This window comes from Pelodiscus sinensis, chromosome 18 (assembly GCF_052426305.1).
Source record: "Pelodiscus sinensis isolate ZL-2025 chromosome 18, ASM5242630v1, whole genome shotgun sequence".
In the NCBI taxonomy this organism is placed as follows: Eukaryota; Metazoa; Chordata; order Testudines; family Trionychidae; genus Pelodiscus; species Pelodiscus sinensis.
Window position 1 is genome coordinate 25,419,252 of NC_143069.1, and position 21,296 is coordinate 25,440,547.

Below are 21,296 nucleotides of genomic sequence, written 5' to 3' on the forward strand. Positions count from 1 at the left end.
TATGGACCTAACCTCCGTGAAATTATCTAGCTTCTCTTTAAACCCTGTTATAGTTCTAGCCTTCACAGTCTCCTCTGGCAAGGAGTTCCACAGGTTGACTACACGCTGTGTGAAGAAGAACTTTCTTTTATTAGTTTTAAACCTGCTACCCATTAACTTCATTTGGTGTCCTCTAGTTCTTCTATTATGGGAACTAAAAAATCACTTTTCTTGATTCACCCTCTCCACACCACTCATGATTTTATAGACCTCTATCATATCCCCCCTCAGTCTCCTCTTTTCTAAACTGAAAAGTCCCATCGCTTTAACCTCTCCTCGTATGGGACCCGTTCCAAACCCCTAATCATGTTAGTTGCCCTTTTCTGAACCCTTTCCAAGGCCAAAATATCTTTTTTGAGGTGAGGAGACCACATCTGTACACAGTATTCAAGATGTTGGTGTCCCATAGTTTTATACAGGGGCACCCTGAGGGTACGTCTACACTACAGCGCTAGTTCGAACTAACTTAGTTCGAATTAGTTAATTTGAACTAAGCTAATTCGAACTAACGCATCTAGAACTAAAAACTAGTTCGAATTAGCATTTTGCTAATTCGAACTAGCAAGTCCACATTGAGTGGACTCTGAACCGGGCTTAAGGATGGCCGGAAGCAGTGCCGGCAGGGCATCAGAGGAGGACTTAGAGCGTGGAGATGCTGTCTCAGGCTAGCCGAGGGCTGCGCTTAAAGGGTCCCGGCCCCCCCCCCCGGACAGACAGTTCTCAGGGGTGCCCCGCTTGCAAAGCAGTCCTGGCTTGGATTGCCCGGAGTATCCACACTGGGCACATCACACCACTCGGCCATCAGCCCAGCTGCACTTGCCGCAGGCTGGCATCTGGGGAGAGGGGGCAATCGGGGGGCTGCAGGAGAGCTTCCACCCCCAGAAGCCCGCAGAGCCAGCCCAGTCCTCCCCATCGGGGGCTCGTACCCCATTCCTCCCTCACCTCCTTCCACTTACCCTTCCCTAGCCCCCCTTCTTATTGATGTACAAAATAAAGATAATGTTTCTTCCAAAATTGACTCTGTCTTTATTGAACAAAACTGGGGGAGACTGGGAAAAGGAGGTGGGAGAGGGGAAGAGAAAGGCTGGGAGAGGGGAGGGCAACTAACATGATCAGGGGTTGGGAACAGGTCCCAGATGAAGAGAGGCTACAGAGACTGGGACTGTTCAGCTTAGAAAAGAGGAGATGGAGCGGGGACAGGCTAGAGGTCTCTAAAAGCAGGGGTTGGGTGGAGAGGGTGCATTGAGAAAAGTTCTTCATGAGTTGCCATAAAGAAGGACTAGAGGAGACCAAAGGAAAGGACTGGGTAGCAGGCTTCAAACTAGTAAGAGAAAGTTGTTCTCCCCGCCCCCCCCCCCCAAAAAGAGAGAGAGAGAGAGAGAGAGAGAGAGAGAGAGAGAGAGAGTAAAGAGTTAACCTGTGGAACTCCTTGCTGCAGGAGGCTGTGAAGGCTACAACTAGAACAGAGTTTAAAGAGAAGTGAGATCAAGCCATGGAGATTGGGTCCATAGAGTAGTCTTAGCCAGGGGGTAGGAGTGGTGTCCCTGCCCAAAGTTTGTGGAAGGCTGGAGAGGGATGGCACGAGACAAATGGCCCAAGAGTCACTGTCTTCGGTCCATCCCGTCCAGGGTCCCTAGGGTTGGCCGCTGTCGGCAGACAGGCTACTGGGCTAGATGGACCTTTGGTCTCACCCAGGACGGCCATTGTAAGCTCAGGGCTGAGGGTCGGGGGTCTCAGTGGACCCCCTTGATTTTCATACACACCTGCTCCTGGGTGGCCAGGCTGGCAGCTCTCCTGCCCTAGACGGCCACTTTCCTGTGCCTAGTGCGGAGATCGTGGACCAGGAAGGTGCCCGCCTCTTGCGGTCCAGGGCAAGCTCCCGGGAGCCGCCAGCCTGGTCCCGGGAAGAGAGGGTGGGCTGGGGGACATCGGGTGGGTGGCTCTGTGCCGTGCCAGGTGCAGGGTCTGCTGGCTGGGTGCTGGCAGGCTTGCACCTGGCACGGGCACTGTAGCCAGCCCGTGACCCTTTAAGGGGTCCGGGGCCGGGAGGGGGGCATAGAGTTTCCCTGGTGTTGGCCAGAGTGGCCACCAGGGAAACATGGGGAGGACTACACAGCCCTTAATTCGAACTAGCTAGTTCGAACTAGGCTTAATCCTCGTAAAATTCAAATTCGAACTAGCGGAGCGCTAGTGTAGTGGCTATGAATGTTAGTTCGAACTAACATTGTAGTGTAGATATACCCTGAGTTACCAAACCACATGACACTGCCCATTAAAAACCCACCAGGACTTACCCAGCGTTTCCATGCAAAGGTCCCGCACCAGCAGCGGTCATTTCCATGCACTTTTCACCCCCACCTGCTAGGGTTACCAGATGGTTTAAAAAAAATACCGGATACAATTAATCTCAGATGGGGAGGTTGGGGAGAGTGGGGCTGGCTAGAGGAGATGGGGGGGGGAACCGGCCGCCGGGAAGCGGGGCTGGCTGGGAGGGACTGGAGGAGCGGGGCTGGCTGGGGGGGAACCAACCGCCAGGGAGAGGGGCTGTTCGGGGTGGGGACCAAGAGGTGAAGGAACCAGCCGGCAGTGCTGCAGAGATGTACCAGGGCCGGGGGCGGATTCATCTTTGGTGGGCCCTGGCTCCTAGACTATAGCCACGCTCCCTGCCCTTCCCTGCTTGGCCTCTCCCCCCCCCCCCCCCCCCGGAGGCTCTAGGGAAATGGCACCCCTGTCCCTGTGGACATGGTGCCCTCTATTTCCCTTGGCCCCCGTGGGCTCCCCAACCCTGCACCCCCTTTGCCACTAAGCTCCACTCCTGCCACCTATCTCCTACACTGTTCCCGACTGATTTCCCTGTGGCTCTGTGGCCCCCGACCCAAAAAGGGATCCCCAGTCCTGCCTTAGGGGATACGAGGGAGTCTGGCTGGGACGTAAGTGCAAATAACTCTGCTCTTAGCAGCTCTGAACCGAGGGGCTCTGCCCTGTGCCCCACCCAAGAACCCTGAGTTACCAAACGACATGGCAGTGCCCATTAAAAACCCACCAGGACTTACCCAGCGTTTATATGCAAAGGTCCCGCACCAGCAGCGATCTGCACTGGACAGGAAACCATCCGCCCAGCACGCGCGGGAAATCACAGGAACCCAGCCTGGACGGTCCGATGCCCCAGCCCTGACAGAAGAAAATCAAGGTGTGCTTGAAGTGCCACGCCCACCATCCCTTGGTCCTCTGGGGCATTCGGCACATCCTGCTGGGTGAAAGGGCCGGTCACAGCTCCAGGGTCTGTCACACTTCAGGGCCTTTGCCAGCTCCTATTCACCGGGGTCAGGCAGATAATCGCCCCGAGCTTTCCCAGCACTTTTCAGCATCAGCTCTCAAAGGGGGGCAGCGTGACCCCCATGGGAGCAGGGGAATGTCAAAGAAGGAATGGGGCAGGGCGGGGCAGGCAGCCAACGGCTTCTCCTAATGTTAGCAGTGGGGACACCAAGTTCGGAAGTGAACGGTTAACCAGTAAGCCGGTTATGGTTAACCAGTGGGGGCTGGAGCAGCCCTCCACCAGCCATAGGCACAGGGCACTCTGGCACGCCACGGGTAGGGTTGCTCAGCAGTCACAGCAGTGTGCCACGGGGGTAGGTGTGGGGGCTGCTCCAAGCCCATCTTTAACACGCAGGGGGACCACTCGCCCTACGTGTCCCATTTAATCGGTTAACTGGTTCAACGTATTGTTTAACTGGTTAGCTAATTAAATGAGATTTTACATCCCTGGCACCAAGGTAGCTAAAAGTAGGGTTGAAGTGGGACTAGCAATTCCAGGATTTTGACTTTTTTTCCTGATCACACACAGTTCTGCAAATAAATTCACGTTTTGTTTAGATTTTAACTATTTTTAAATGTATTACGGTGGATTACGGAAGATAAACTTTAAAGAGACCAAACAAAGAGTCATTTCAGGAATGGAAAACTACATTTTAATGTTCTGAAATGGTGGAGTTTTCTCCTTCCAAACAAAAGGTCACTAAAATCAGCATTTTCCAATGGAAAAACATCCCCTCTGAAAACTTCCTTCCAGCTCTAGTTAAAACGGCCGTATGTTTGAAGTGTATAATCAACCTGTGGAACTCACAGCCAAAGGATATTACTGATGGTGAAGAAAAGGGGAGGGAGATCCTCTGTGTCCAGCCTCTCTGATCCCTTCTGGGGAAGCATGGGTGGGAAGAAAGAATTAGACAGAGTTAGACAAACCCGTACGTCTTGGTTGACTTCATCCTGCTTCAGGAGAGGGCGCTAGACTTGGGGACTCCTCTAGCCAGCCCAACATTTCAATCAATCTTGTCAAGAAACAGAAAAAAAAACCCCAAACCTGGGAGAAACACGTTCCTTGGTTTGTAAACACAGACACGGAGAACAGCTCCTTCCGCTAGGGGGGTGGTAATAAAGAAAATAATCCCTCGCCCCCTCCCCTTCCTATTTGGTCCTAAAGGATGAAGATTTGTGCAGGCTGAGGGGGCAGGACTGATACTCAGGGAACGGGGAGCATCGGGGAGAAGGGAGCAGCTTGCTTACAATCCAGGGGCAACCCCGTGTCTCGGGGCTGGCCCAGCAAAGGCAGGATTTCTGCAGCGAATTCAGACCCCCAAATTCTGTTTCCATTTTCTTTCCTGGCCTCCTGTCAACTCGCTTCCTGCATCTCTAGCATTCCTGGAGACTTTCTAGGACCTTTTGTCTATGGTTTCAACCTTTCCAGAGAGGGGAAGGGCTTTGGGGGCTAGAGGGGAGAAAAGGAGGTGCTGGGAGAAAGCTTGAAAGAAGGGGTGGGCATGAGGAAGGCGGAGATGGAGCAAGGCACGTGTAAAGGCACAGGGGCATGAGGGGAACGGGGGCAGAGGGTGGTGAGGGAGTGGGCAAAGTGGGTAGGGGCAGTGAGGGAAGGGGGAGGCACCAAGAGGGTGCAAGGGTAAGGGAAGGTGCAGGTGCCAGGGAGTCCGGGGGGGTGAAGCAGAAGGGCAGACACCTGCAGGGGAGGGACCAGCACCAGAGGAGAGAGGCAGGACAGGTGTGTAGAGGGAGGTGTTAGGAAAGGGGATGAGGAGGGGTAGCTCACATGGTCAGAGTGGGGCTACTGGAGGAGTGGGCACAGGGGGAGAGAGAAAGGCTGCTGGAGGGGGCAGGTCTCGGGAAGGCCGAGGGCAGTGAGAAGGGCAGGAGTCAGGACAGCAGAGGTGGGTGAGGGATTGGGGGGCAGCAAGCACCAGGGGAGCTGATGGAGGAAGGGAAGGAGACAGGGCAGCAGAGGGGAAAGGTAAGTGGTTCATAAGATATTTATGAATAACTTGGGTGCCACCATGGCACATCCAAACAAGCCACAAACTCAGTACTGGTGCACAACACAAAATGTATTGTGCTCATGGGAGGAAACTCTTAGAGGGAACACTTCCCCCAGCCTCTCCACCCCCCGAGTTAATGTCTCACACGTTGGGTTAATGCAATTGCAGGATCGTTGCACGGGGGGGGTTTGGTGAGGGCCAAACTAATCCCTATTGGTAAGTGGATGGTGGGAAAAGTCCTTGGGGAGGGTCACATGACACCTTTTATTTCTGGTCATGTATCCATATTGCCCTGAAAGTGTTACCTCCAGAGGCTTGGTAATGGGGGATAGGGGGCGTGGCTAATGGGGATCAGGGGGCGTGGCTAATGGGGGTCAAAGAGTACATTTAAAAACATTCTTTGGGTGCACACCCTAATGAAATGTGCTGCGCACGCCTATGGGCAGAGAGCAGATCCAGTCCTGGGAGCAGGGCTGCAGCCACAGAGTTATAGACGCCGCCCAGAGAGCAGATCCGCATGCTGGGAGCAGGCCTGCAGCTGTAACCCACACACCTGATGTGGGTCACTATCCTATGAAGTATAGTGATAGAAATGTAGCCGTGTTAGTCTGGTGTAGCTGAAACAAAATACAGGACTATATAGCACTTTAAAGACTAACAAGATGGTTTATTAGATGATGAGCTTTCGTGGGCCAGACCCACTTCCTCAGATCAAATAGTGGAAGAAAATAGTCACAGCCATATATACCAAAGGATACAATTTAAAAAAATGAACACATATGAAAAGGACAAATCACATTTCAGAACAGAAGGGGGATGCGGGGGGATTGTTCTATCTACTTCCCAAGATCCATAAACCTGGGCACCCCGGACGTCCCATCATCTCTGGTATTGGCACGCTCACTACTGGTCTATCCAGCTATGTAGACACTCTTCTCAAACCCTTCGTAACCAATACCCCCAGCTATCTCCGAGACACTACTGACTTCCTAAGGAAACTACAAAACATCGATAACCTCCCCAATAATACCATCCTTGCCACCATGGATGTAGAAGCTCTATATACCAACATCCCACATGAAGACGGATTACAAGCAATTAGAAACACTATCCCAGAGGACACTACTGCCAACCTGATAGCAGACCTATGTAACTTTGTTCTCACCCACAATTATTTCCAGTTTGAGAACAACTTATACCTCCAGATCAGCGGCACAGCCATGGGTACACGCATGGCCCCACAGTATGCTAACATCTTTATGGCTGACCTAGAACAACGTTTCCTCAACTCCTGTCCCCTTTCACCCCTCCTCTACCTACGGTACATCGATGACATCTTTATGATCTGGACGCATGGCCAAGAAACGCTGGAGATATTCCACAGAGATTTCAACAACCTACACCCCACCATCAACCTCAGCCTGGACCATTCTACATGAGAGATCCACTTCCTGGACACCACCGTACAAATCAACAATGGAAAATTAGACACCACTCTCTACAGAAAACCCACCGACTCATACAGTTACCTACATGCTTCCAGCTCCCATCCAGAACACACTACACGATCCATCGTCTATAGCCAAGCCCTTCGATACAGCCGCATCTGCTCTAATCCCACTGACAGAGACCAGAAGCTTCAGGATCTCTACCAAGCATTTATAAACCTCAACTACCCACCCAGAGAAATAAAAAAGCAAATTGAAAGAGCCAGACGAATACCTAGAAACCATCTACTTCAAGACAGACCCAAGAAAACCAACAATAGAACACCACTTGTCATCACCTACAACCCCCAACTTAAACCTGTCCAACACATTATCAATAAACTACAGCCTATATTGGAACAGGATACCATACTCAAAGAGGCTCTGGGAGACAGACCCATAGTCTCCTATAGACAACCACCTAACCTCAAGATGATTCTTACCAACCACCACAGGACATACCACACTAATACCAACCCTGGTACCTTCCCTTGCAACAAACCCCGTTGCCAGCTTTGTCCACATATTCATTCTGCTGATACCATTATTGGACCTAACCAAGTGAGTTATAAGATCAAGAACACATATTCCTGCGCATCCAGAAATATAATCTATGCTATCATGTGCCGAAAGTGTCCGTCTGCTATGTACATTGGACAAACATCTCAGACACTTCGCCAAAGGATTAATGCCCACAAAACAGATATCAGACAAGATCACAAAGAGAAAACAGTTTCTTGCCATTTTAACCAGAAAGGACACTCTCTCAATGACTTAGCCACCTGCATTCTGCTACAAAGACCTTTTACATCTGCACTTGAAAGGGAATCCTCTGAACTGTCATTCATGTTAAAATTCGACACTTTCCAACAAGGACTTAACAAACATTTGAACTATCTCACCCATTACCAGGATAGTTTCCCCAATTATCACCTCTAATACCATTAACTCACTCTCCCTACCTCTAATATCATCAATTCACAGACACTTACCTTTCTTCCTCCCCGCCCCCCTGCATGCCCCTCCTGTTCTGCAATAAAAATGCAGGACAATGTAGCACTTTAAAGACTAACAAGATGGTTTATTAGATGATGAGCTTTCGTGGGCCAGACCCACTTCCTCAGATCAAAAATGTTCTGCAATGTGATTTGTCCTTTTCATATTTGTTCTTTTTTTTTAAATTGTATCCTTTGGTATATATGGTTGTGACTACTTTCTTCCACTATTTGATCTGAGGAAGTGGGTCTGGCCCAGGAAAGCTCATCATCTAATAAACCATCTTGTTAGTCTTTAAAGTGCTACATAGTCCTGCATTTTGCTTCAGAGAATACCAGACACCTAAAATGTCCAGTAATTTCTGCATTTTTCCCCGGCCAGGAGGCGAAAATGCCGGGCACCTGGCAACCCTACAGCACCCGGCCTCCCGCCTCCCAGCTCCCAAAACCCCCGACCCCAGCCCCCATGCTTACCTGGTTCCCCAAGGCTGCCAGCACAAAATGACTGCCAGCCAAAAGACCCAGGGGAAGCAATGCGGTCTTAGTGCTCAACGCTCCCCTGTTCCTATCCCTGCACTTAAAGAGGACATGCTGTTTTAATGCTGTTTTATTTTAACTTTTTTTGGCTTAACAAGTCCTCGGAGTCCCCCCCCTTTTTTTTTTTGTTCAACAACTTTGGTCTCCCCCCAAGGACCCAGGTTTGCTCAGGCTGCACCAGGACTTGGTGCAAAGGCCTGACAGGAGCCAGCAACGGACACAGCAGCCCAGACCCTCTCGCCTCTCCCCAGTGTGGCTGGCAGCTCACAGGGGCGACCCCGCCCTGGGCACGAGGCCTTGGCACCGGCTGTGGGCTCAGGAGAGGGCGGACGTGGGACATAAGCGATGCCGAAGGGAGGGGTGTGGGCATTAGAGGCCACTACCATTGCCCCGCCCCCTTCCCCGCACCTACCCCTGCCCCTGTTCTCGGAGGCCACGCCCCCACTCAATCCACTCCCCCCTCCCTCTGCTGCTTGCGCTCCCCCACCCTCACTCACGTTCGCTGGCCTGAGGCTGGGGTTACGGTGCAGGAATGGAGGGCTGGGGAGTGGGGCGCGGGAGAGGCTGTGGGTTGCAGGCTCTGAGAGGGGGCTCCGGGCAGCGATGGGAGTTTGGGTGCAGACTCGGAGGGAGTGAACTGTGGGAGGAGGATCCAACAGGAGGCTGGGGTTTGTGGTTTGGGGTGGGAGTTGGGCTCCACCCAGGCAGCGCTTATTTCAGATGGCTCCTGGTCAGCCGTGCAGTGGGGCTGAGGCAGGCTCCTGGCCACCCTGGCTTTGCACGGCTCCTGGAAACGGCCGGCACGTCCACCTCCTCGCAGGGGGGGTCAGACAGCTCTACACCGTGCACTGCCCGCGCCCGGAGGCACCGCCTCTGCAGCTCCCATTGGCTGAGATTCCTGGCCAATAGCAGCTGTGAGGCTTGTGCTGGGAGGAAGAGGGGCAGCTTGCGTAGCCTCTCTGATCGCATCTGTGCCGAGGGGATTAGCCTCCTCCTGCCCCCGGCCAGGGCAGACCCTCAGGGAGCTCGGGGGCCGAGAACAGCCCTAGCGCTCGGTGCAGGTACCTGGGCTGGCGGCAGCATCTCCCTCCTGGGCACCTGCAGCAGCAGGGAACGTTCACAGTAAAGGGAGGAAGGGCCAGGGCTGCGACACTGGCACATGGCCCCGGTCCCATCCCTTAACTCCACCCCACCCTGCTCCCTGCCAGCCGGGCAGTGACCTCAGCGATAACAAAAGCCCCTAATCCCAGCCAGACCCCTCTCCTAATCCCAGCCCCCGGCACCTAATCCCTAATCCCAGCCATCATCCCAGCCCCCAGATCCTACCTCTAATACCAACCAGCCCCCCAGACACCTCCCCTAATTCCAGCCCACACCCAGCCTACCACCCAAGTCTCTCACAGAACCTGGGGCTGTTCTGGCCTGTGCCGGCCCAGCCAGCTCCCCTAGACACAGTGATGGGGGGTAGGGAGTCCCTGCCCTGCAGGAGGGGTGTGACGGAGGCTGCTGCCCACATATGCCAGCTGCTCCGAAGCCCCCTCTGTTCAGCACAGCCCCTGGTTCCTGTCCCAGCAGTGGGGTCCGGCTGCTCTGGGTGGGGCAGGTCTGGGCCTCAGGGCCTCACCGGTCACACGCAGCGTCCTGGAGAGGCTCAGGTTGGAATTCAGCAGCTCCTTATTGTCACTCCTGTGCTGGTACCAGCAGGAGAAATTCCCAGCGTCCCCTGGGCCGGAGACGCGACGGGTGAGGTGGTAGGTGAATGGCCCGGGGCTGAACACTTGGCTGGCAGCCTCCCGCCCGCCCTTGCAGAAGATAAAGCGGGTCACAGGGGACTCCAGGGACCAGACACCTCATGGTAACAATGACCCCAGGGACGCGTTCAGAGAGAGCAGGGGAGCCGGCAGGCACCCTGAGGGGAGAAGTGGGAGTGAGAGCCCAGCCGGGGAGCCGCAGAGAGACCAGAGTCAGTCTAGTATCGCGTGTACAGCTGGGGGAGAGCTAAGGGTACGTCTACACTACAGAGTTAGTTCGAACTAACGCATCTAGAACTAAAAACTAGTTCGAATTAGCGTTTTGCTAATTCGAACTAGCATGTCCACATTGAGTGGATCCTGAACAGGGCTTAAGGATGGCCGGAAGCAGTGCCGGCAGGGCATCAGAGGAGGACTTAGAGCATGGAGATGCTGTCTCAGGCTAGCCGAGGGCTGCGGTTAAAGGGACCCGACCCCCACCCCAGACAGACAGTTCTCAGGGGTGTCCCGCTTGCAAAGCAGTCCTGGCTTGGAGTGCCCGGAGTGCCCACACTGGGCACATCACACCACTCGGCCATCAGCCTGGCTGCACTTGCCGCAGGCTGCCATCTGGGGAGAGGGGGCAATTGGGGGGCTGCAGGAGAGCTTCCACCCCCAGAAGCCCGCAGAGCCAGCCCAGTCCTCCCCATCGGGGGCTCGTACCCCATTCCTCCCTCACCTCCTTCCACTTACCCTTCCCTAGCCCCCCTTCCTGATGTACAAAATAAAGATAACGTTTCTTCCAACATTGACTCTGTCTTTATTGAACAAAACTGGGGGAGACTGGGAAAAGGAGGTGGGAGAGGGGAAGAGAAAGGCTGGGAGAGGGGAGGGCAACTAACATGATCAGGGGTTGGGAACAGGTCCCAGATGAAGAGAGGCTACAGAGACTGGGACTGTTCAGCTTAGAAAAGAGGAGATGGAGCGGGGACAGGCTAGAGGTCTCTAAAAGCAGTGGTTGGGTGGAGAGGGTGCATTGAGAAAAGTTCTTCATGAGTTGCCATAAAGAAGGACTAGAGGAGACCAAAGGAAAGGAATGGGTATCAGGCTTCAAACTAGTAAGAGAAAGTTGTTCTTCACAAAGCAAATAGTTAACATGTGTAACTCCTTGCTGCAGGAGGCTGTGAAGGCTAGAACTAGAACAGAGTTGAAAGGGAAGTGAGATCAAGTCATGGAGGTTGGGTCCATGGAGTAGTCTTAGCCAGGGGGTAGGAGTGGTGTCCCTGCCTAAAGTTTGTGGAAGGCTGGAGAGGGATGGCACGAGACAAATGGCCCAAGAGTCACTGTCTTCGGTCCATCCCCTCCAGGGTCCCTAGGGTTGGCCGCTGTCGGCAGACAGGCTACTGGGCTAGATGGACCTTTGGTCTGACCCAGTATGGCCATTGTAAGCTCAGGGCTCAGGGTCGGGTGTCTCAGTGGACCCCCTTGATTTTCATGCACACCTGCTCCTGGGTGGCCAGGCTGGCAGCTCTCCTGCCCTAGACGGCCACTTTCCTGTGCCTAGTGCGGAGATCGTGGACGAGGTCCACGATGTCCGCACTAGCCCAGGAAGGTGCCCGCCTCTTGCGGTCCAGGGCAAGCTCCCGGGAGCCGCCAGCCTGGTCCCGGGAAGAGGGGGTGGGCTGGGGGACATCGGGTGGGTGGCTCTGTGCCGTGCCAGGTGCAGGGTCTGCTGGCTGGGTGCTGGCAGGCTTGCATCTGGCACGGGCACCGTAGCCAGCCCGTGCCCCTTTATGGGGTCCGGGGCCGGGAGGGGGGCAATAGAGTTTCCCTGGTGTTGGCCAGAGTGGCCACCAGGGCAAGCTGGGGAGGGGTAAGCCTCTCACTAGTTCGAATTAAGGGGCTACACACCACTTAATTCGAACTAGTAAGTTCGAACTAGGCTTAAGCCTCGTAAAATGAGGTTTTCCTAGTTTGAACTAAGCGCTCCGCTAGTTCGATTTAAATTCGAACTAGCGGAGCGCTAGTGTAGCGGCTATGAATGTTAGTTCGAACTAACGTCCGTTAGTTCGAACTAACATTGTAGTGTAGACATACCCCCAGTTCCCTGCAAGCTGTTCTCATAGCTCAGCCATCACCACCACTGCCCTGCCTCTCTCCTGCTCCTCATCCCCGCCCCCACTCCTATCCCCTGTTCTCCTCCATCTCCTCCCCCTTCCCTTCTCCTGCCCCTCCCCATTTCTACCCGCCCTGCCCTGCCCATCCCCATCCTCTCCCTACCCCCCGTCTGTCTCCCTCTTATGTGAGGGCTTTGCTGGAAACGCCCCCTCCCCCCCAAGCCAGGGAGATCTCCCCTCCGGGAACAATTCAGCCCCCGCATGTCGCTCCCTCCACTCCACAGTATTTCCTCCATTCCCCACAGTTGAAAATTGAGCTCCCCCGTCCCCTCAGGTGACAGTCGGGCTCCCCCATACGCAGCTGCCTAGGTAGGCGCCTCCCCAGCCAGAGCCTGCCCCTGGCGCCCACGTCTCCTCCCCGACTGCCTGTCCCAGGCGACCACCTGAACTTGCGTCCCCCTTTCCCCCAGGTCACAGCTCCCTCCCTGACCCTGCACCCCCCGACACCCCTCCCCCAGGCCAGACTCCTCTCTGGCACCCGCACCCCTCCCCCAAACCCTCTGCTCCCCCTTCACCCAGGTCACAGCTCCCTCTCAGACCCTGCACCCCTCTAGAGCCCCTCCCCCAGGCCTGACTCCTCTCCGGCACCCGCACCCCCTCCCCCAAACCCTCTGCTCCCCCTTCACCCAGGTCACAGCTCCCTCCCTGACCCTGCACCCCCCCGACACCCCTCCCCCAGGCCAGACTCCTCTCTGGCACCCGCACCCCCTCCCCCAAACCCTCTGCTCTCCCTTCACCCAGGTCACAGCTCCCTCCCAGACCTGCACCCCTCTAGAGCCCCTCCCCCAGGCCAGACTCCTCTCCTGCGCCCATTCCCCCTCCTGGACCCTGCACCCCTATCCACCGCCCCAGATCATACCCCCCCTCCCTGCACGCAGGCTCCTCCCCTAAGCTCCTTTCTGCACCCAACCACCCCGTCCCAGACCCCAAACCCCTCGGTAGAAATGTGGCCCTTGATCAGTTGCCAAAATGGCCCCCCCATTACAAATTATTGACCAAGCCTGATCCAAATGTTTTTTGAAACATTGTTTAATGAGAATGTAAATACAATTCAATACAATTGGGAGGGTTGGGGGGAGGGGGACGCAGCTGCTGGCTCCTCAGCTCTTGCTGCTCTCACTGGGTGTCTTCCTGCTGCAAGGGAAGCAGAATCCGTCACATTCATCCCTGGGGACTCAGGGGAACTGGCCCCCCAGCATTTCCACCCTCCTCCCCCTGCTCTCTGGTCACCCCCCGTCAGGCCCGCAGGGTGAGCTCCTGACCCCCCCCCCCCCCAGAGCTCCTGACACCTCGGCCCCCTCCCGCCTCCTAGGACAGTTTCTGTGTTCAGAGCCTCCCCCACCCCCAGGGACGCTCGCAGGGGCAGGAGGGATTCTGCCAGCAGGGACGTGGGGTGGGGGCAGCCTGAGGAAAGGGGCGGGGGACTCCCTGAGGGGATGGGAAGGAGACCCTGGCCCTGCCCCACTCTCCTGATCTGCTCCGGCTGCTCACCATGTATTCCAGGAGCTGATGGGCCTGCCCATGCAGGGCGTGGGCCAGGACCAGCCCGGCCTGGCTGGGGCGCCGCAGGGGGGAGCGGGCAGCGAGCAGAGCCTTGTCCAAAAAGCAATTCTCCTGCTCTGCTGTGAAGAGCTGCCCAAAGACCTGGAATCAAGAGCACAGGAGGTTTCAGCTGACGGCCCAGAGCCCGGCCCCAACTCCTGGGGCTAAAACAGCTTCCTCCTCCCCCAAACTCCCTTCCAGACCCTGCACCCAGACGCTCTCCTCACCCGGCACCCCAACCCCTGCCCCAGGTCACAGCTTCCTCCTGCCCCCAAGACCCTCCTACCCGCACGAGGGCCCCAGCCAGCCCCACCCCCGAGCCCTGCCCTGCCCTGGCAGCGCGTCCTTACCTCTCCCACCCTCACGCTGTTGCTGTGAGCCAGGACCCATCTTTCTTTGTAGTAGTGTCTGCACCACAGGTCCTCTGCCTGGTGGATGTTGAGGCCTGCAAGAGACACAACAGGGTCATTCTGCTGGCAGGTCTGAGCCCTTCCCCTCCCACGGGTCCCTGCAGGCATCCCTGGGCAAATGGAGGGGCACAGGGGGCAGAAGGGGAACACAGAGGGACGCATCCCCCCTTGGGCCAGTCTGGGGGAAAAGGGCTGGGTCCCCTCCCCCCGCCGCCGGCACCCTCAGGGTGTCCCTGGGGCCCAGGTCCCGGCTGGGTTCCTTACCCCTGTGGTGCAGGAGGAGTTGATACAGGCTGTGCACCCCCTCCCGGGCCAGCCGGCTGACGTCTTCGGATGGGTCCGAAATAAAAAGGCCCAGCTGGGCCACGTGGTGACCCATCCTCGGCCAGTCGGCGGAGTTCTGAGGGGAGAGAAGAGGGGGGGTCCCTCAGCATCCTGGGGCTGCACGTCCCATGCAAACGGCCGCCGAGGCGGGTCTGAGCTCGGGGGACGGACAGAGACACCTCCCGGGGCGGGGCGGGGCCGGCCTTGCGAGGAGACAACCCTGAGCAATGGCCCCGACTGAAGGGTCACTCCGGGGGCGGAACAAGGGGATCCACTGACGGCCACTCCCCAGTCCCCAGGCCCAGTCCCTCAAGAGCCCCCCTGAAGGGCCCAGGGTCGCCCCTCCCCGGGGAAAGGAGAACGCGGCCCATTCCCGGCCCATTCCCGGCCCTGCCTCTGCCTCCCGGGGACGCTCCCAGCCCCGCGCCCTGCAGCCCCAGACCCCCCGGCTCCGAGGTCACTTACGTCAAACCCCGGGAGGGTGGTGGCGACTCCCAGCAGGGCCGTGGTGCTGCCAAGGGCCCTGGCTCGCTCCTGGGGCAGGCGGGACTCCAGCCACGGGCTCAGGTGCTGGGGGGGAAAGAGGCAGGTCAGGACCCGTAGGGAGGTGCCGGTTCTGGGCAGAGCCTGGGGCTCCTCTCGGACTGTGCCCCCCCAGCCACTGACACTGCTCCTCTCTCGGCCCCCCCCCCGAGGAAGCAGGGACAATGGCCCCGTCCCCCCCACGGGGCTCACCTCCATTATGAGCTGCAGCCGGGCGGTGTCTGGGGACTCGGCGAGGAGGCTCGCCAGTAGGGCCTGGAGGTCGTAGGGAAGGGCCCGGATGAACTGCTGCAAGACAAGGGGGAGCCCTGGGTCAGAGGGGGGTTGGGGGATCCAGGCCACCCGCTGGCTCCGGGGTGCAGCCTAGAGCAGGGTCTGAGCCGCCTCGCAGAGCAGAGAGGAGCCCAGGCTGGGCATGGAAGGGACGGGCCCCCCGGGAGAGCAACGGGAACCCTGGAGGGAAGGATCCAAACCTGCAGCTTCTTCCCTCCCTCTGCCCCCCCCCCTCCTCTCTGGAGCTCCAGCCCACCCCGGGAGCAGGGCCCGGAGGGACGTACCTGTGTGTGGATGGGCTCCTGCTGCCAGTCCCCAGACACTGTCTGTCCCACGGCCGCCGTCAGCAGGGGGCTCAGGAGCTGGGCCCGCAGGGGAGGCTGTAAGGTGCTGGCAGGAGAGAGGGGCAGAGGCTGTTAATTCAGCAGCAGGAGACAGAGACTTTCCCACTCCCTGGCCAGGGGATCTGCTCTGGGGGGAGTCGGCGGGGGGGGGGGTCGGTACCTGAGGCTGCAGGCGGCGTTGAGGCAGTCGGCCAAGACCAGCGGGGGGGGGCGAGTCCTCCATGATCTCCTGGGAGACCCAAGGAGACAAAGGGGCGTGTGAGGCTGGGGCCCCCAAGAGACGCTCACGCGGCCAGCGCCCCCACCCAGCAGGATCCAACCCCACTGCCTCCCGCTGCCCTGTAGCCCCCCTGCCCGACACAGGGCCCCTCCCAGCACCCCCCTCCCAAACCGGGACCAGCTCAATCCTTGTCCCCAGGCCGTCTCCTGCCCCTCCCTGCCCTGGTGACCAGCCTCTGAACCTCCTCATCCCTGCTCCCCAGGCGCATCCCCAGCAGCCCGCTCGGCTCCCTTCCAGCCCCCCATGGCCCGGGGAGACCCCTCCCTGTCCCGAATCCCCCTTCCTGTCCAGCACCCCAGACCTGCCCCATTTCTGTGTCCCTCCCTCCTCCAGCATCCCCACCCACCCTCCCCATGTCCACCTCCAGCCCTCCTGGCTCCACCCATCCCGTTTCCAGCACCCCCACCCGCCGCCATGGCCCAGGCAGACCCCTGTCCACCCCACGTATCCCCTCCCCTCCTCCCGGCCGCCGCGACTCGCTTACAACGATCCTGGCCACCATGGTGTCCTTGCAGCAGCGCGGCGCCAGGGTGTCCTCGCCCCTTTGGAGGGCGGCAAGGCAGGCGGGGGTGACGGCCAGCAGGAACCGCTGCAGGGCGGCTGGGCTCTGCACCCCAGAGAGAGTCTGTGAGCCTGGGGCCTGCCTGCCCCCCACGGACAGCTGCAGGGCTCAGGCCTCCCAGGAGTGGAGGTGGGAGCTGCTGGTTGTCCAAGCACCCACACTCCCCCCCCAACTGCTGCCTCAGGCTTGTGGGGGCCCAGCTGGTGCATGACAAGAGCCCCCAGCTTGGGGGGCCCAGGTCATGCAGGAGAAGGGGCCCCAGGGGGATCCCCAGGGACAAGCCCCTCCCGGAGGGGGGGGGAACGTGCTGGGAAGGGGCCGGACAATCTCGGGTCCCCCCCGTGTGGAGAAGGTTCCTACCGTGTCCCGGGTGTGGAGCTGCTCTTCGATGTCGTAGATGGCCCCTTCCTCCACCCGGGAGTCCATCCGCTCCTGGCAGAGCTCCGCCGAGGCGCAGGGGGGCTCTGTGCGGGAGGGAAGGGACCAGGGTGACTCCAGTGGCCAGCAGGGGTCACGCGCCCCCATGTCAGGGACCCAGGGCAGGTTGGGCCCCACACGCCCCTCGCAGGGACCCATCCCCCTTCCACCCTCACATCTGCCAACGCCCTCAGCAGAGCCCCCACCAGGAACAAGAGAGCCAATTAGCCCCCGCCCCCATCCATTGCCCTGGCTGCGGGGCAGACACTGGGGCTGCCCCCCCCCGGGTACTGGGTGAGCCCCTGGGCCCAGCGTGTTCACGGCCCCTCACCTGGGTCTGAGCGGCTGCGGGAGGTGGCCCGGCTGCAGCTGGAGGCCCAGGCGCTGCTGCTGACGGACCTGGACCCACAGCTGCAGGGGCTGGTGGGGGGAGCGACGGGCTGGGGGCTCCCGGAGACTGGCAGGTCCCCGGGGGCCGGGCAGGGCGATGCCCCCTGGTGGTAATGGGGGCTGGGCTCCCGGGGCAGGTGTTTCTCTCCACAGAGGAGGCCCCAGAGCCACCCTACCCGGCTCCCCCGCTGGGCTGGGTCCCGCCTGCCCAGCCGCCTCTGGAGCCAGGTCCGGGGGGGCCTGGCCGGTGGGCGAGTCGCCCCGAGCTGGTGGGATTCAGCTTCCCCGCCCGCGGGGACGGAGGAGCTGCTCCCTACCGGCCCTGGGGCCATCTTCAGGGCTTTCTTGAACCACAGCCGAAAACGTTTGGCCATGCTGGAAATGAGGGGAGCAAAGGGGAGCTTGGGGCGCAGCCTGCAGAGCGAAATCCAGGGGTTCCAGCTCCCCAGAGCGACTGCCCCCAGCCCCCAAATGGCCCCTTGCTTATCGGCTCGGTCTTGCACAGGCACTGCAAGGACCTGAGGGTATGTCTACACTCGTGGAATGAGGAGTAACGGTAGTTTGAACTAGGAAGCCTAGTTCGAACTACCTAGTTCGAGCCCCGTGTCGCCGCGCTGCACGGGGTTCGAACCAGCGGGGTTTTAAAAATGGCGGCTCCCCGCTTATGCAAATGAAGCCCGGGAAATTCAAATCCCGGGCTTCATTTGCAAGTGCGGTATGCCTACATTACCCTCCTAGTTCGAACTAGTGGGGTAGTGTAGACGTACCCTGAGTCTCCTGCCCATCAGCAGCCCCTGCTCAGCCAATCAGGGGAGAGTCTAAGGTGTGGGGGGTGGAGCGTTCTCCCCAAAGACACCGGCATAGACCTGTTCCAGCCCAGGTCCCCACAATGGGGGCTGCATCCCCCGCCCCACGGCTCCTGCAAACCACCCCCCGTCCTTCAGCTAGTCTGTTGGGTCACAAGCTGGGGGGGGGGCAGCAGGGGAAGGTCACAGGAGAGGCAAGAACAGAGCAGAAATGTGGGGGGATGGAGGAAAAGGGAAACCAACCAGGAGAAAGCCCCAGTGGCGCTAAGGACGCAGCCCAGGTGAGGAATCACCTTCTGGCCCTTGACCGAGGGCTGGGCCTGCCTGGAACCCAGCCGGCCCCGGGCGGGATCCAACCCCTGGGGGCTCTTACCTTCGTCACAAAGGTGTCGGGATGTGGAACTCACAGAACGCGAATGAACCGTGAGGAGGAGACGCACCAGAGCTAAAGCAACCGGGGGTCTCCAAAGTCCCCTGGGCCCGCCCCCCGCTTTTATCAGCCTGAGATGTGGGTCCCTCTGTGAGGTCACCACCTCCCCACCTGCCCTTTGCCTTATATGCTGAGGGCTGCCCAAAGCCCCTGTGAGGTCACCGCCCCCCCCTCACCCTGCCAGGCAAATGTCCTGCCTCTGGCCACCCCCCTGGGAAGTTTGAGCCATTCCTAGGGGTCCCTCCCCCTCCCTCATAGGCTGCTCCCTGCCCTACACTGCAGGCTTCTTGCACGAGAGCTGTTTCACGCCGGAGTTCTTGCGCAAAAGGTCTCGTGCAAGAGCGCCTCCACCCTGCCATGGGCTTTTGCACAAGAGCCTCCATGGCAGTGTGAACGCTCTCTTGCGCAAGAAAGCTCTGCTGGCCATTTTAGCCAGAAAAGTGTCTTGCTGAAGAAGCCCCTGGTGCCCGTCCACGCTGCCTTCTTGCACAACAGCTCTTGCACAAAGGGGGCTTAGTCATCGTGGGGAGAGGAATAACTCCTGTGCAAGAAGCCCTGTTCTCTGATGCTTTACTGCAAATTTACTTGTGCAAGAACACACGTACAGTGTAGACGCGCCACAAGCTGCTGCTCAGGAACACTTGTTCTTGTGCAAAATGCCTGCCGTGCAGACGTGGCCTTGGTGTCACCCAGCACTGGACTTCCTGGCCCAGGAGCAAGAGTTAGAGCCTCCCACCCGCCCCGCTGCCTCTCATGGGTTCCTGTCCGGTCCCGGCCCTGGATTTTGCCCTAGCTCATCCCAGCGAGGCCTCTGGCCTGCACTAGACCCATCGACACGCGGAGAATCCACCACTGCCCTGGGGCGCTTCTGTCTATGGGGACTCAAACTCACAGCTGAGCATGGAGCCTGATTTCTCCCAGGACTTCACCCCCTGTCCTGCTCGTGGCTCCGTTGTCCCCCTTCCCCACAACTGCCCCCCCCCCCCCCAACCTCTAAATGCTCCTCACGTCAGTTCCCGCTTCCCCGCACCCATGGCCAGGCCCTGCAGGGCTCTGGGGGCTGGTTTGCTGCCCTCAGCCCTGCTCCCCAGTTTGCAGCCTCTCCCATCATGTGTGGGGTCTCCTGGTACCGGAGGGAGGACGGGGGCAGACCAGGAGGGTTAATTTGATGTTGCAGCGGCAGGAGAAGGGGGGCGGGTGGCAGAGAAGAGCTGTCAGTACATTATCCCAATACACCATCCGAGGACAGGCGTCGCACTGGTTCCTGCAGCCGATGGAGAGTAACACACTCCTCCTGGGGGGAGGAGCAGCCAAGAGAGGGACCCACTCAGACCGGTCTGGCAGTGTGATGTAGTGGAACCAGCGCTGCCTAGGTGGGGTTCTACCTCCCCCCCGTCTGCTTCTGAGACCGAGTTTCCCCCTCTGCCCCATAGGCTAACAACAAGGCACTTTACAAACATTCTCGGTGTCATCAGCATTGTATGAAGGGGGAAACTGAGGCATGGAGCGGCATCTGATTTATACAGCCCAACCCATTCCCCAACCCCTCAGTCTGCAGGAAAAGAAGCCAAGTGCTCTTGCTACTTGGCCCCACTATCCCTCCATTGCCCTGCTTCTACCTGATGTCAAACACACTCAGCTTGCACTACTTCTTCTTTCCTGTGCTGAAGCCAAGCAGATCAGGATAGGGAGGAGACATGAGGGAGCCCCCAAGCACTTGCTCTCTCTCTCTCTCACAAACACACACAGGTATATATTACTTTAGAAAATGCCAGGCGTGAGCTAGAGGAGAATCCCCATTAACTGTTAGCACTATAGGGCATATGATACATACATTGATCATTTACAGTCCATCCAGCAGAGGGCAACAATACACCCCGCACACATGTAGCTCCCCCTCCTTTTCCAAATGCCCCAAGTCTTAAACTACTGCGGGGCTACATCTACACTGGCATAATCTTGCGGAAAAACTCTTTAGCGCAAGAGTTCTTGCGTTAAAGTAGTTGTACAAGAGAGTGTCTACACTGGCCTGTGCATTTGTGGAAGAGATGTGCTTTTGCCCAAAAGCATCCATGCCAGTGTAGACGCTCTCTTGCGCAAGAAAGCTCTGACGGCTCTTTTAACCATCGGGCTTTCTTGCGCAAGAAATTCATGTTGCCTGTCTACACTAGCCTCTTGCACAAGAACAGTTGTGCAAAAGGGCTTATTCCTGAGCGGGACCATCATAGTTCTTGCACAAGAAGCCCTGATTTCATACAGTAGAACATCAGGGTACTTGTGCAAGAACACACGGCCAGTGTAGACAGGCAGCATGTTTTTGCACAACTGTTCTTGCTCAAGAGGCCAGTGTAAACAGGCAACATGCATTTCTTGTGCAAGAAAGCCCTATAGTTAAAATGGCCATCAGAGCTTGTGCACATATGCAAATGAAGCATGGGATATTTAAATATTGGCTTCATTTCCAATTCTGCATGTCTACATTTGCATTTCTCTCCTGAAAGAGGAAGCAAGTGTAGACACACCCCACGGTAACTGCTGCTCCTGGAAGTGGCTGGCATGTCCCTGCCACCCCAGAGAAAGTCACTGCTGGGGGGGTCTCCAGACACTGTCCTTGCTGCAGACACCGCTCCGGCAGCCCCCACTGACCAGTAACGGGGAACGGTGGCCAGTAGCGGCTGTGGGCTCA

The 21,296-nt window shown here is 57.9% G+C and overlaps 1 long non-coding RNA gene across 1 annotated transcript; it reads right to left on the minus strand.

Annotated features, from left to right (window-relative positions):
* Positions 1 to 15,885: 15,885 nt before the first annotated feature.
* Positions 15,886 to 17,027, minus strand: LOC142823328 (uncharacterized). Its single transcript, XR_016347135.1, has 3 exons — positions 16,928 to 17,027; positions 16,490 to 16,612; positions 15,886 to 15,954 (listed from the first exon to the last, which is right to left on the minus strand). It is a non-coding gene; the product is annotated as an uncharacterized LOC142823328 (long non-coding RNA).
* Between the last annotated feature and the right edge of the window lie 4,269 nt (positions 17,028 to 21,296).